Source organism: Entelurus aequoreus, linkage group LG03 (genome assembly GCF_033978785.1).
Source record: "Entelurus aequoreus isolate RoL-2023_Sb linkage group LG03, RoL_Eaeq_v1.1, whole genome shotgun sequence".
Taxonomy (NCBI): Eukaryota; Metazoa; Chordata; class Actinopteri; order Syngnathiformes; family Syngnathidae; genus Entelurus; species Entelurus aequoreus.
In genome coordinates this window covers 46,506,046-46,523,291 of record NC_084733.1, presented here as the reverse complement: position 1 = coordinate 46,523,291, position 17,246 = coordinate 46,506,046, and the positions used below count along the sequence as shown (strand labels likewise).

Below are 17,246 nucleotides of genomic sequence, written 5' to 3'. Positions count from 1 at the left end.
TGGCTGATGCTCCTGCCTTTGGGTATCAATATGATACCAAGTCGGTCGATAGTCTGTGTTATCAAGCCGTGCGCCTCTGAAGACACGGCAGTTGGTGATTGTGGTCTTCCAGAGGCGGGATATGAGTATGTGATCGATGGCTTTTTTGGTTTTACCGTCGGGGCTACACCAGGTCTAGTCATGCATCCGCTTCTGAGGGAACCATGGGTCTGCAATGCAGGTATTGGTGGCTCTACATAGATTGAATAATCATTGGCCGTTATCGTTGGTGATGGTATCGATAAAGACTGGACCTGTTACAGCTGGAAGGGTGGGATTCTGTGTGGAGATTGTGGCATTGGCATTGTCGTGGAGGGCAGGCTGCCATGATAGCATCTTGTAGCTGGTAGTGAAAAGTGTCCTTTGCCCAATCTGGGGTGACATCAGTTGGGCTATGAGCGACAATAACTGTCATCTTCCCATGTTGGTGTAAGAGACAGGCAGAAAGCAGTCTATCACTGACTGGCTTCCAGATGACGATGGACTTCCTGTGGGATGGCTAGGGCTACACCGTATAGGCCTCTCCCATCATCCAGGCCACTCCAGAGGAAAAGATGGTCGCTGGCAGTGGTCTCTCCAGTTCCACGCCAATGTGACTCGCAAAGGCCAGCAAGGACGATGTTATACATGGAGAGTTCACAGGACAGAAGTGTTTCATAGCCAGGATGCAGGAGTGTTTGAACATTCCAGCAGGCAATGTGAGTTTTATAACAAGATCCAAATTATGTTGTTCAGGGGAAGATGGGGGTCTGATGCTGTGGAGATCTGTCCGGTTTGATCTGGCTGATTTAGTTGGTTTCATAACTATTTTATTTTCACCATGCGATTGCTAGTCAGTTGGTAGCTGCCACCTTACAGCACGCTGATGGGCTGCGACACCTCGGCTTACACCGGTAGTTTCAGGCAGAACTGCTCATTTGTGCCATCCTGGTGCCGTAGCCCCCCACCAGGTAGATTAAGCTGTCACACCTCGGCAAGGTTACACAGTTCCTTGTCCTGGTGGGGGTGATGCCCCCAGGACAGTGACAGAATAATAATAAAAACATTTACCTATATTATCAACAATACAATTGTTTCAAATGTAACAATACATACATACAATGATACATTGAATTACAAAAGAAAGCAGATAAATGGAGGGGAAGAAATAAATGCAAACTGTATTAACCTTGTAGATTGTTATAGTAACCGTAGGTTAAGCTTTGTCAGTGAGCCGTGTTTTAACCAGTTTCCACTAAGGGAACAACGTTAATATATGTTTGATGAAACGTGATTATATGCATGAGTGTATGTATGTACTGTATATGTGCTTGTATATGTACAGTATGTGTATGTGTATGTATGTACGAATGAATGTACGTATGTATGAATAATTGTGTCTATGTGAGTATTATTTGCATGCACAGTATATCTGTCTCCCAGTGTGTGCGGGAGCCAAAGTACGGCCCCAGCCACCCATAGAGCCCAACCCAAAACAGTAGGTGCGGTGCCCAGGGAACAAGGGACCACCGGCCCTATGCAGCCAAGCCGGCAAGTGACACAATATACAATCTAAAAATACCAGGATGTCAGTTTTGGTCCATATCGCCCAGCCTTAGTATTATGGATATGGATTACTACATTACAAACAAACTTACAGCATGTATATAAAACGACAGAGGTTTTTGGATGTTTTTAAAGGGCTTTAAAGGCGGAATATATTTGCATCCCCATTACCTGCATTGTAAACCACCTCTTGCTAGCAGTTTTGTTGTACTATTTAGAACACACAGAAAAGAGAAAGACGTGTGTTTTTGTCTCACCAAAAAAGTGTAGTTCCTTTTTAACAGATTATGAAAGGGATGCATACTCTTGCCTCTAAATAAGGGACAATTCTGTTTTTCAAGAAACAGTTGCAAACTTTAATGTGACTAATGTAAGCATCGTAACTCACCTCCATTCTTTCATTCTCAAAATAATCTTACTTATCTCATCATATGAAATACAACTTACTTCACCAATTATTATTCATTTATTTATTTTTATTGTGATTACTTATGGAGTATATTGTGAATAAATTGAGAACAGGAAGTGAACAAAAGTTTTAGCAACTGTTATGTAAAAGAAAAGGGGTATGATTAAATAAACTCTGCTTCTTCCTACTCCTTTTCGAACATATTGAAAAGAGAAACTGGATATTGTGATGTATCATGTTGTATGCTTGCATGTTCGAAATAAACTCAAACTCAACTCAACTGACCTTACTATGCTATTGGTGCCAACATGTGTGTCCTCCGATCCTATTCTTTAATGTTAACTTGTTTCATGTGATGTATGGCATATATTTTATCGTACAAGTGCAGAGATATAATGTATATATAAAAAGTTTATAAAGTACTCAATAGCGCTTCTAAGAGCCACACAATTGTTTACATTGTCGGAGACAATCACAGTTTGTCAGCATTAAAGCTACAGACACACACAAGGGTGTGTTCCCAGTAGGGCTTACTAAAAGCACTTTTAAGGGGTCTAAAATCCAACATTAAGGCTACATTTTAACCAAGCCACTATTGTGGGACCTCTGAGACGTATCTAAAATTGACAAATGGTATAATATGTGGCCTTTAAATTAGGACTGAAAGTTTTGTCCAAATACTTCTGCACTTGAAGTAGCTGTATTTTAAAAAGCAGACAGCCTGGGAAGTGGAGCCAATTATATTGACCATTTGAGTGCATAAATCACTTGGTTGTTTAAATCACTTCAAGCAAAGATTTTAAGTGTTCACTTTTATTTATTTACCTCTGCATGCATATGTCGGCTTTTATCATTGCCATTATTTTAGTATGGTGAGCTGTGGCTATTGATGAAGACACACACATTTGTCCCACTTCACCATCTGCTTCCTTTTTTCCTTGGCATGTCTATCCATCTCTAATTCTTTAATTCCACCACTCTCCTCTTCCTTCTGTCTCTTTCACTGGCTTTATCACGCTTTCCCCCGTTTTGTGCTCCTTTTGTTGTGCCTTTTCCCGGGAGACCACAAAGGCAATAAACAGAGCTGCGTGACGGTCAGTCTTCTCGTAAGTGTGTGAATGATGAGGACTTTTTTCTCCCAACAAACCACCAAAGCCACTTTGAGTGCAAGACTGAGAACATGGTCTTGTACTTCACATACAGCACCTCAACTTATGAGCTTAATTCCTTCTGGGACAGAGCTCTTAACTCAAAACACCTGTATCTCAATATCAATGTACCATTGAAATTTATCAGAATAGTTTAATTGTTGCTTTAGAGAAGAAATATTGTATAAAAACAATACAATAGAATGCACTACTAACACCTACTAACACCTACAGTGGTAATAATAATGTGCAGCATATACCTTGGAGAATGGAGTTCTATGTTATTTCCTTCCGCTGTTTCTCTGTCAAACACACTATCAGCAGCTTTTCCACATTTTCATTGATGAATGTATATTATCATTATTAATAACATTCTTGCCTGGCGTTAGACTCATTCTGCTTCAATGTGTTGCAGACTAGCAGTGATTCGCTCTAATTGCTTCACCAAGTTCGCAACATGCTCTGTCATGTTTTTGAGGATTTCTTATTTCAATTCAATGAATATCATCCTTTTCTTCCTCTGTCCTTTATACTCACTTTCTTCCTTCCCATGCTTGGGAGAACAAAGTTTTAGCTATAAAGTAATCCTAGCGAGTAAGATCAGATGTTTTGGGAGGATCTTACAGGGTTCACTGTGACATTTGCTATGCCAACTAATGGTGAGGATGCTTGTAACTCAAATATTTTGCTTGCAACTTAAAGCATAACAATTAGCCGGGACACAGCTCGTATCTCAAAACACTCTTAAGTCGGGGCACCCTTAAGTTGAGGTACCACTGTACATTATAATTCATGTTGAGGATTCTTCGGTTTTCAAAAAAGTTGCATTCCTTTAACGCGTGGTAAATATTTTTTTAGTTTAAGTCCAAACTTATAGCTGAATTATACTGTGGTATCCCCCATTTTTCAACAAACATATTTGCCGAAATATCGCCCCATTTTTGTATACCATCTATAGTACAGTATATCAAATATTCTGCGCAACAAACTAGTCTGTTTGCCTGTGTATCATTCGTTTTGTTTTATTTTTTTTAATTTTAATTTTCTTTTTTTTAATTTTTTTTTTTAGTACAACTGCCAAATAAGCCACTACGGGGCCAAAGAAAGTTGCAAGTGACAGCACCTTGATAAAGAAGGTGATAAATACTATTAAATTCAACTAAGAAATTGTTAGCAGAATACAAAGGTGGCGTTTGCTTGGCTGTCCCCTACAGTACCTTCCTCTCTGCCTACAAGATTCTTCAATCAAGGCAAAACTGAAATTAAATGTTCATTAAGCCATTCCATTTGTCATTACTATATGTATTGTTATTTTATGCATGTAAAATTATAACCATTATCTCCAAAATGGGTTCCTGGTTAATACTAATGAGTGTCTAAATTAGGGATGGGAATCGAAAATAAATAAATTAAGAGTAAATAAATGTAAATGTACAAGTCAATTGTGGGCCGCCACAAATAAATTAATTTTTTTTAAAAAATACATTTATTTAACTTTAAAAAAATATATATTTTAATATTTTTGAGATACAAGACAGTAACAAATCACCTTTCAGGTGACAGATGTGTAACATGTTTCACAAAACATTTACTACTTTATGTGTTTGATGATTAGAGTCTGCCGTAGCTTGGCAGCATGCACACAAAGTACACGAGTGCAGCGAGCAGCAGACTGGCCTTGTAGCCCAAAGTTCACAGCCAATATGCATTTCCACAGAGTGTGTAAGTAAATGCATGTAAGTAGATGTTTAGTTAAAATCTCATTTGTTAAATGTTTGTACAAGTTTAAATCTATCACAATGCTAATTTTTGTTAGCCTGTCAACGGGCCGGTCCATTGTATGTTAGCATTAGGCTTTGATTGATTGATTGAGACTTTTATCAGTAGATTGCACAGTACAGTACATATTCCGTACAATTGACCACTAAATGGTAACACCCGAATACGTTTTTCAACTTGTTTAAGTCGGGGTCCACGTTAATCAATTCATGGTACAAATATATACTATCAGCATAATACAGTCATCACACAAGTTAATCATCAGGGTATATACATTGAATTATTTACAATCCGGGGGGTGGGATGTGGAGGGGGTTGGGGTGGGGGGGTTAGGTTTGGTTGATATCAGCACTTCAGTCATCAACAATAATATAATCTGCGAAATGGACATTGAAACAGTGTCGGTCTGACTTGGTAGGATTTGTACAGCGAGCGGTGAACATAGTGACCTCAGAAAGCATAAGAACAAGTATATACATTTGATTATTTACATTTGATTAATTAAAATCCGGGGAGGTGGGATTTGGTGGAAGGGAGGGTGTTAGTCTAGGGTTGTAATTGACTGGAGGTGTTCTTTTAGTGCGGTTTTGAAGGAGGGTAGAGATGCACTTTCTTTTACACGGGCGGTATAGCTCGGTTGGTAGAGCGGCCGTGCCAGCAACTTGAGGGTTGCAGGTTCGATCCCCGCTTCCGCCATCCTAGTCACTGCCGTTGTGTCCTTGGGCTAGACACTTTACCCACCTGCTCCCAGTGCCACCCACACTGGTTTAAATGTAACTTAGATATTGGGTTTCACTATGTAAAGCGCTTTGAGTCACTTGAGAAAAAGCGCTATATAAATGTAATTCACTTCACTTCACTTCACTTCACTACACCTGGGAGTGCATTCCATATTAATGTGGCATAGAAATGTTGTGGTTATGGCGGTCATTTACGTTATGGAAGTAGTTTGACATGTACTTCGGTATCAGGGAGGTGTGGCGGATTTTATAGACTAGGCTCAGTGCAAGTTGTTTTACTCTGTCCTCCACCCTGAGCCAGCCCACTTTGGGCTGGCTCAGGGTGATCTGGGGTGGAGGTCTAGAAGTAACCTGACTAGCTTGTTCTAGGATGTTTGGAGTCTAGATTTGAGGGTTTTGAAGGTGCTAGGTTACCAGGTGCTAGCATCATTAGAGCCAATTTTTATCTTGTATCGTTGCATTTTCACTTTATACCAAACTGTATTGTCGATTTAACATGATTCCTACATGTTTGTGCGCTTTTATTATATTAGTATGTTAATGTATTATAGTAACTTCATTGTGGAGACTATCAATAAACAACCTTTTTGTTTTAACTCTAAAATAAGACTGTTTACATAAACATAAACTAAATTCCAACATTCAGGAAGGGCAGAATAACATATGTCAATAAACCATGGGTGTAAAATAAAATAATAATAAAACAAGCAGCAACAATTTAAAAATATAACAAAATCATCAAACAAAAGATAATGTATGTTGATTATAATAACTACTAACTAATTTGTCTTTAAATATATGTATAAACAATTTTCAGCCTTCTTTTTAAAAATACATGCGCCATAACCAATTAGGCAAATTATACGATGACGTCATCTTGACCACACTCCTGGTCACTTTCCCGCCTTCACAACTAGATTGCAGTTCTGTGAGAAACACTGAAGTCCTATTAAATGTGAACGCGCACGAGAGCAACATAGTCCCACACCTGTTTGTATGCACGCAAGGCAGCGGCCTTGACTCCTGCGAGCAGTGGCGGCATCAGATGTATGCATGGAATTGGTATTCGCTGGCATGTAGACGGGGGGTTTGGGGAAAAACAGGCTGAGATTGAAAATGAATGTGAACTGCATGATAGTCAGCCTCCTTCCGCTGTCCTATTGTTCCGTCTTCCGTCGCCCTCCTCCATTCCCATGTCACCCTCTCTCCTTCCTCTCTCTCTCGCTTTCTTCTCCCTCCAGAGGGATTTGACTCTAACTGGCCCTGGCGCCCGTAATGAAACCAAATCTATTTAAAGCCAAAAGCGATGCAAGTTTTAATTTCCTATTCCAGACTTAACCTTTTTGGCTGCGCTGCATTTTCACATCCACTTAATAACTTTTTACCCTTTCCTCCTCCTCCCCCTCTTCCTCCTTCCACCTCTCTTCATTCTCTTGCTCGCTGTCGCTTCTCCTCCTCCATCACTCCCCCCACCCCCTCCCCTCTTGCCACCTCCTCTATTGCTCTCAGTGGCTAGGCACAGGCTGCCTCTTCAAGGGCAATATCTGTCAAATGATTCCCTTGTGAAATTAAGACAGAGGCCATGACGGAGGAGAGAGGGTAAAAGGGAGGATAAGGGCTAAAGGGGGAGGGGGTGGAGGAACTGGAAAATGCGTATGCGGTAGGGGAAATTCGAGGTGATGGCCTTCTCTCCAAACTTAACGCCTAAACAAGCCGACAGCGAGTCTCATCCAAACTGATAGCTGATGCTGGACACACTGTTCATGCACTCATTTTTATGTCAAATAATAATTTACAGGCTTTTAAAAAGGGCTTTATAGACAAACCAGCTGCCATTTTGCTGCTGCTGCATAATGCACGCAATTAGCATTGAAACCCCGGAAGGGACAAGCGGTAGAAAATGGATGGTTGGATGGACTACCACAATATTCTCACATATTCTAACAATTCGGCCAGTTATTTGAATCAAGTTTCCATCAAACATTAGAAAATCATCGTAGTCCTCTTCAGGCTAAATTGGGGCCCTAAGCATATTTTTATTAGGGGTCCATCCATCAATGTTCTACTGATGCATACAACATGATGCATCACAATTTTCAGTTTCTCTATTCAACATGTTCGAAAAGGATTAGGAAGAAGCAGAGCTTATTTAATCCTACTCCTTTTCCTTTACATAACAGTTGCTAAAACTTTTGTTCACTTCCTATTCTCAATTTATTCACAATATACTCTATAAGTAATCACAATAAAAATAAATAAATATTAATGAGTGAGGTTAGTTATATTTCATATTGAAAATGAATGGATGGATGAAATAAATTCAGAATGTTTATCATGGTTCTTCTTCCTTGTACTTTGTAAACACTTTAAGTTTGAAGAGTTTCTTGAAGTGGATCATATTAGTACATTGTTTGATTGCTTTGCTTAATCCATTCCATAATGTCATTCCACATACTGATATACTGAAGGTCTTAAGTGTTGTACATGCGTACAAATGTTTTAAATTACATTTTTCTCTAAGATTATATTTCTCCTCTTTTGTTGAGAAGAATTGTTGTACATTTTTGGGTAGCAGGTTATAGTTTGCTTTGTGTATAATTTTAGCTGTTTGCAAATTCACTATGTCGTGGAATTTCAATCATTTTTGATTCAATAAATAAAAGGTTTGAATGTTCTCTATGTCCAACATTATGTATTATTGTAACTGATCTTTTTTGTAACACCGTTAATGAATGAAGTGTACTTTTGTAGTTGTTTCCCCATATTTCTGCACAATAACTCAGATATGGTAACACTAGCGAGCAGTAGAGAATATGAAGTGATTTTTGGTCTATTGATACTTTCTAATACACTTCTGCCTATAATACTTTGTATCTGTAAGTAATATCCAACTGTAGTTATTTGATATGTGCTTGTATTGGCAAATGTCATGTTTTAGACTGCAATGTTGTTCATTAAAGTACACTTATTATGTATGTCTAGCTTGTGCGCTGTTGTGTACATAGCTGCCGTGTACAGTAGCTGCTTGTTCCATAGTAGCCTATAGCCTACCGTGTTAAAAAATTAATTCAACCACAAGCATAACCATAACCATGTTTACTTTTTGTGAATGATGATTTACTAAAATACAAGGAAAGGACAACCTTGCGTATTGGAGGACATTTAAGATGCTAACTGGCTGCCCAGCTTTGCACAAAAAAACACGCTGCAGAACTTAGATCGGAGATTTTAGATTATCCATACTTCTTTTTTTGCTGACTGATATCTGTATCGGGACGGTGAAGCTCTATTTTTTATGCTTTTTTTAATCAAATTTGAATTTAATTTGATACATGTTTTGTACTCAAACAAATTCATGGAAAATAAATTGTTCAATAGGGCATGTTTTTACTGCAAAATAACACATGCAGAGAATAATTTCACCACACCTAGTGTGTGCGTGTGTGTGTGTGTGACAATCATTGGTACTTTAACTTTAACTTCAACTTTAACTTTATAATAAAAACATAAAGTTGCACACGTTCGGGCACAACCTCGACCGGGATTCAAACCCTGTTTTGCATACCAGTCCAGCTCTAACTCCTAACACAGGAGATAAAGAAAATGATTGGAGAAATGTGCCATTATATTATAATCGATGAAGGAGCAGAAAAGGGCTGGGAACAAAATTGCGATCAAATTTCATATTAAGCACCCTGTCATTCCTTCAAAACAGGGACTTACATGTTCTGCCTATAGGGAGAAGTGACCCTGGTCCTCTTTTTTTTGGCTGTTTTTTCCTCGTTTGGAAAGTATTTTTGTTAGAACTATTGATGTGGACACAAACAATTGTGTTCCCTTTTTTTTTGGTGTGTTTGTTTCTATGGCGTCACATTTTTTTAAAGGTTTTCCTGTTTTTTGTTTTATTTGGGGGGGGTTTGTCTGTTTTTGTGGCCAGAAACATTTTTTAATTTTTTTCCAGGTTTGTTTGGGGCCGGGGAGTGTTTGCTTTTGAGGCCATAAAAAATATTTTAAAAAATTCCAGGTTTTTTTTTTTGGTTTAGTTTTTTGGGTTTATAGATGAAACCATATTTATCACAGTATGCATGCTGCATGGTTTCATGAGTCACTAAAAACATCATACATTATGATTTATTTTCTACAACAAAATAATAAATATCATATATTCCCACTAGTGAACATGCACTCAAGAGAAAATAAAGTCCAAATTAGAGGATTAGAGAAAGATGTAATTTTTTCCTACCTTGGTTCTAAATGCTCTCTGTTGCTTGTGCTTTGATCACATGTCCTACCCTGCTAACAGCAAGCACAGCGCCATCTCCTGACTTCTATACATACTGCAGCACTGCATCGCAGCATCATGCAGACACCTTCCTTCCCATTGTTCTCACATGAAGTTGTTTTCCTTCTCTCTGTCGCCATGTGTAGCCACATAATGAATTGCCGACACGGAATCAAATATCAGGATCAAATATCTCAATTATCGACGCTCGCCGATAGGTGCACGCTGAGAGCCTGAATTTACAGCCTCGTTCTGTAAATGTCTGAAATCAAATTAACTTTTAACAGGGTGTCATCTGTGGCTTTGGAGCGCTGAGATTGAAGCACACACACACACACACACACACACACACACACACCTCATAATGAGAAGCCATTATTAGGCCTGTGATTGCAGTCAGGGTGCAGATATTAAAAGTGGCAGGAGAAGCAATAACAGCGCTATGTGTAATACCCTGCTAGGTATGTCATATATTTTTAGACAGCTGCTCTGCTATTTATAATTAACGGCAATTTAGTCCCCCTTAAAAATTGGACGGCAGCTAACAGAAGGATCTTGTTCTATCAACTGCAGATTCCAGATGAATGTCATAAGCGATATTGTGTCTTGGTGGTCTTGTATAAATACCACAAAATACCACAAAGCCCACAAAGTGTGCTGTTCTGTGGGTTTCGCACGGATTCTTCTTTGGTGTAAAAATTAGTGACGTGCAAACAACAGAAAGGAAGTTGGCCTCTGAGGACGTATGAGTAAAAATAATGTGTCTTTATTCTCATGCCTCGCAGTCATAAATCACTTCCTCCCCCAAATGACATTCTTATAGGCGCTGTGTGACTGTGGCAAACAGCTCTATCTTATAATAGCAATGTAGCACATAGAAATATTATCTGTTGGGTAGTATTGTCGTGTGTGTGTGTGTGTGTGTGTGTGTGTGTGTGTGTGTGTGTGTGTGTGTGTGTGTGTGTGTGTGTGTGTGTGTGTGTGTGTGTGTGTGTGTGTGTGTGTGTGTGTGTGCCCTGCAGCACTAGCCAGATTACAGTGGGGCCCAGCGACAGTCTTATAATAAGACTTACGCATTAAATCATATCAGCACTGCTTTTTATATCCCAACACCTCAGCTTCAACACTATGAAAGTGTCGATCACACAGACGAGCGTTTGTGTGTGTGTTTTAGGAAAAGTTGTTGCCTTTTGCGCCTGATGCCTTAGCATCAGACACCGCTTCATCTTCTGCTTTTATTAGATCATCCTCGCACCGCCTGTCACCTCTCCTTTCTCTGGGCTTATATCACACACACACACACACCCGTGCACACACACACACACACACACCGACTGGAGGCCTCGGCGAGGACGTTCTGCTTGGTTAGCTGGTGTTCGCTCCATCATGTCTAGGATAGGGAGAGGGCATCCAGGATGACTTCCCATCTCCAGTGTCGGTGTGAATATGCAAACGACTCTTGATACAGATTACAGATATGAGCAATGAATGGCAGCGTGTGTGTGGAAATGTGTGTGTGTGTGTGTGTGTGTGTGTGTGTGTGTGCGTGCGTGTGTGTGTGTGCGTGTGTGTGTGTGTGTGTGTGTGTGTGCGTGTGTGTGTGTGTGTGTGTGTGTGTGTGTGTGTGTTGGGGGATTTATTATTCCTAGATGGAATTAAGATGACTTCTGCAGATGTTATTTGATGTTGTCGATCTCATTTGCTGAAATTCCTTCATCCTTATCACATGGTTTCCAAATTTGACATTAAAAAAAGAAAACATCTAAAAGCTCCCATTTTGTTACAATTAAAACGCTCCCTCACGAAGCCCAATATTTAAACCACATGTAATTAGAACTCCTTTCCCATTAGAAATGTCCTCTCCCAGAAAAGTCACTAAAATGGTTATTGTGGGCAATGTTTTCACAACAATTGTTTATTATTGCTTTAAATCCAAATTTTGTGATGACACTTTTTTTTCTTCCAACTATTATAGCGTTGTCATGTCACGTTACTCATGGAGGATGTCTCTGAGCAGCTCAAATTCATTTGGACAACATTGACTGGCATGTTTTTGTTCATCAACACTTTATTTGCTGCCTTCTGGGGGAATTTTTTTTTTCTTTCCACAATTTAGGAGGCTCACTTGTCTGCCTTAACCTCTGGGGACATTCAATTTGAATTATCTTCAAAGCCAAACAGGACCCTTAACAGTAAATACTGCACACACTAGTAAGTATTAAAGAAATCCTTATTAAATATTGAATTCATAATTTATAAAGAATGTTTCGACATGGATACTCATTAGTATGCAGTTTTTAAACACAGTTGTATAAATAACCATTAGTACATGTCTGAATTATGTATATGTTAGTGCATGTAAACATGTCTACAGAGAGATTACTAAAACTAAATTATTTAGATGATCTACCAAACCATTGACAATACCTAAATGACTGCTTTGTCAATGATGTAAAATGCAGAATCATCAATTATGAAGTATAGAAATGCTCTTTACAGATGAGCTTATAAATAATGAGTAAAACAATTTGGTTATAAAATGCATGAGTATTCATGTCACAAATATGCTTTATAATTTATGTATTCAGTATTTACTAATGCTTAAATAATGCTTAATAGTGTGTACTTATTGTAATGAGTTACCCATGAAAGTCATTACGTTTTTAAAGGGCATAAAAACATTTTAGATTTTTTTTTTAAAACTTTTTTTTGGCTGTAACTTTTTCAATACACGAGTTCAAACTAGTAAAATAACTTATGGAAATGTATACTAATTGAAAACTGTGACATTATTTGTCAATAAGAGTGAACATACAATTTAAAAAAACATTACATGTTTGGCATTTTTGTTTAGAGCGGAAGTTTATTGAGAAATTTGAGCAAAAAAAGTAAAACAAATATATATAAGATCGAAATGTTCTTTAAACATGTTTGTCTTTGGGGTAATACTGACAACTGCCAGTGTGGATGGCGGATGGAGGCACGTCTCTTTATTATTAGTTTTATTTTGTATGTTTGGAGAACCAGCATCCTTTACAGTGGACATTTGATGTTGGTCTTTTTTTGTCAGAGGTACAGGAGTGCTCTGGTGTTTTTAAGGACCTTCTGCAAAATAGCTTGTCGAAGATCATCTCTATGACAGCACTCTTGTGTTTTTAAGAATCTGCTGTAAAAATGTGAGTCTCTCATTGGTGTTTTTAACTGAGCTCACAGGTCACCAGTTGAAAAATAGGAGACCTAAAATGGATCCTTGGAACAAGCTAAAGCAGCACCTTAGTATAAATCATATGAGGAAAAAAAAGTGTAACAGCCAAAAAGGAGAGGACTTAAAGGCCTACTGAAACCCACTACTACCGACCACGCAGTCTGATACTTTATATATCAATGATGAAATCTTAACATTGCAACACATGCCAATACGGCCGGGTTAACTTATAAAGTGCAATTTTAAATTTCCCGCTAAACTTCCGGTTGAAAACGTCTATGTATGATGACGTATGCGTGTGACGTCAATGGTTGAACCGGAAGTATTGGTACACCATTGAATCCAATACAAAAAGCTCTGTTTTCATCTCAAAATTCCACCGTATTCTGGACATCTGTGTTGGTGAATCTTTTGCAATTTGTTTAATGAACAATGAAGACTGCAAAGAAGAAAGTTGTAGGTGGGATCGGTGTATTTGCGGTGGACTACAGCAACACAACCAGGAGGACTTTGAGATGGATAGCAGACGCGCTAGCCGCCGACCTCACCTTGACTTCCTCCGTCTCCGGGCCGCCGACCGCATCTATGATCGTCGCTCCGTCGATCGCTGGAACGCAGGTGAGCACGGGTGTTGATGAGCAGATGAGGGCTGGCTGGCGTAAGTGGATAGCTAATGTTTTTAGCATAGCCCTGTGAGGTCCCGTTGCTAAGTTAGCTTCAATGGCGTCGTTAGCAACAGCATTGTTAAGCTTCGCCAGCCTGGAAAGCATTAACCGTGTATTTACATGTCCAGGGTGTAATAGTATTGTTGATTTTCTGTCTATCCTTCCAGTCAGGGGTTTATTTCTTTTGTTTCTATCTGCATTTAAGCCAGATGTGCTATCACGTTAGCTCCGTAGCTAAAGAGCTTCACCGATGTATTGTCGTGGAGATAAAAGTCACTGTGAATGTCCATTTCGTGTTCTTGACTCTCATCTTCAAGAGGATATAGTATCCGAGGTGGTTTAAAATACAAATCCGTGATCCACAATATAAAAAGGAGAAAGTGTGGAATCTAATGAACCCTTGTACCTAAGTTACGGTCAGAGCGAAAAAAGATACGTCCTGCACTGCACTCTAGTCCTTCACTCTCACGTTCCTCATCCACGAATCTTTCATCCTCGCTCAAATTAATGGGGTAATCGTCGCTTTCTTGGTCCGAATCGCTCTCGCTGCTGGTGTAAACAATGGGGAAATGTGAGGAGCCTTTCAAACTGTGACGTCACGCTACTTCCGGTACAGGCAAGGCTTTTTTTATCAGCGACCAAAAGTTGCGAACTTTATCGTCAATGTTCTCTACTAAATCCTTTCAGCAAAAATATGGCAATATCGCGAAATGTTCAAGCATGACACATAGAATGGATCTGCTATCCCCGTTTAAATAAAAAACATTAATTTCAGTAGGCCTTTAAAGGGGGGCCTCAAGGAACGCCTCAGTTATGTAAATCACAAACAGTGTTCTATGTTTGCTACTAAGGTTAAAATGTCAATGCAAGGATCTGCCAATGTGTGGTCCAAGTTCCTCTATACACAGGAGCACTACGGTGGTTTTAGAATTTGCTGAAAAAATGTTGTCTTGAACCGAACTCTGTGTTATTCCCGGATTGGATTTGTACATTGCCCGATTCCAGCTAAAACAACCAAATGATGCACACATTCGGATCTATTTGAATTTTGTAATTGCATTATTATTCACGCTGGTTTTTATGCTAATGCACCACCTCATACATGCTATAATAATAATAATAATGGATTAGATTTTATATCGCGCTTTTCTATTATGAGATACTCAAAGCGCTCACAGAGAAGTGGGAACCCATCATTCATTCACACCTGGTGGTGGTAAGCTACATTTGTAGCCACAGCTGCCCTGGGGTAGACTGACGGAAGCGAGGCTGCCAGTTTGCTCCTACGGCCCCTCCGACCACCACCTATCATTCATTCATCATTCATTCACCAGTGTGAGCGGCACCGGGGGCAAGGGTGACGTGTCCTGTCCAAGGACACAACGGAAGCGATTTGGATATGAAGAGGCGGGGAGCGAACCTGCAACCCTCAGGTCTCTGGCACGGCCGCTCTACCCACTACGCCATACCGCCCCATATATACTGTACATAGTATGCCTTTGCTGTCATTTAAACTCCAAACTTGTTTTTTTAATGTGTGGTTGCTTATTTGGTTTTGCTTTCCTGTGCCTATATTTAAGCGAAACATGCCGGTAGGTACTTTGGCCTTTTCTACAGAACTGATCAGAATTCTGTGTTGTGTGCACGCACACACACAAAATCAGCTGTTAGACAGGCGCAGACACACATCCAAAGTGATGGTGGAACATGCTGCACATACAAAGCAATACACATGTAGATGGACAGGCTGACAGACAAGCACACACGCACATACACACACACACACACTCACACACGCACAGCATCCCCTCATCCCTGTTAATCCGAGCTGTCAGTCAGTGCTCAAGGGCCTGGATGCTGCTGTTTGATTGTAATTGCAAAAACCCGGAGACGGTCGAGGGAGAGCTGGGGCTGTCGATAGAATGGCGGAGGGTAAGGATTCCTCCCGCCTTACCCACAAGCCCCTGCTCAGCACGCCACGTGACTTTGTGTCAGCACGTTGTCTCGTGCATAGCTAATGAAGGCTTGTTGGAGGGGGCAGGCTTCCCCTTATGTCTCTCTTTTTTTTGACCGACTAAATTCCAGACAGATGCAATTGTGCTGGAGGTGCCACGTAGAGCAAGGCCACTGTCTGAGTTTCTGTCTTTTTTTTAATCTCACAAGCCGTTTCAAGAGAGGCTTTTTTCTGCTCTTAAACATTCTCCCTTTATCCCACCTCATCCTTTTCATTCTTGCCTCCTGCAGCAACGTCCGTCTTTTAATGCAAGTTGGAGGCCATAATAGGTAACAGTGAATTGTTTTAATGATGGAGTAGAAGGCGGGGGAGGAAAGGGCACCCAGTCACACTAAACAGCACGGAATAGGAAGGAGGGTGACAAAAACAATTGGCTTTGGAAAAAAATATTTCCAATTAAGAAGTATTTTTGTTTTGGACAGTCAGTCACACTTGCTTTGTTGAGTGTGTGATGAATTACGGCCCTCCACTGCTTCCCGTCTGGCTTTGTTGTGGTGAACCTCCGACTGTTTGTACCTCCTACTTGCGCAGTGAATTCTTCATGCCTGTTTACCAAGCAGGCTTCTGTTTGAACTGGAATAGAGAAACGGCTTTTTGAAAAGTCTCTTTGATGGTGAGCCTAATTTGTTTTCACAATTTAAAAAGTTAGTTGGAACACTGTTGAAACGTGGAAGGACGTCAATGCTGTACTACTGGGGCAGCTGTCCTGAGAGAGACAGTTTTGGTTTTTCTTGCCTCATTGATTCAATTCAATATCTGCAGAAGAATGGGATCTAAAAAATATGATGACTTACTTCATTCCTATTTTTAATAGTATCGCATATCATTATTATCCTTTTATTTTTCTATAATTGTATTAATCATCATCATCAATTAGGGCTCCAAACAGAATTCAGGGTTTCCCGGGTCATTAAAAAGCAATATAACCATTTAATGGATTTTGTGAAAATTAAAGCCTTAAATGGCATTAAAAACCATTAAATTCGATGTCCACAGGCATTAAAAAAATAGTAAAATTGTAGACCCGGACCGATTATCAATAAGTTAATTAATGGAACAATAAATTAAAATAAACTTAATAACTTTGCCATCGTTGATCAATTGCTATGTCTGTGATTTACTTCAGCTTTGGCTTTCCAACTAGATGTAAGACGTCTCACTCTGTATCATTTTCAGCACCTGAGCCAGTTTATTCGCCAGTAGAATTACATGAACAGAGTGAGCCTCTTGTCAGACCTCCACAATCTTTGTTTCAGTATGAGCATGCTTGATCTACTCAAAATTCTCTTCTACACGTTTTTGGTTTCCTGTGTGCAGTCGCAGTAGCGACACTCAGCTGGAACTAATCATTCTATTACAACGGTCACTTTTAATGTGTGCACTGTTGCTTCAAAACCGTAGGAGAAAACTTTTGCGAAGG

General features: G+C 39.6%; 1 protein-coding gene across 5 annotated transcripts in view; it reads left to right on the top strand.

Moving 5' to 3' along the window:
- The window catches only part of arid1b (AT-rich interactive domain 1B), a 692,248-nt gene that overhangs the window by 464,441 nt on the left and 210,561 nt on the right, over window positions 1-17,246 (top strand). The window lies entirely within an intron of this gene.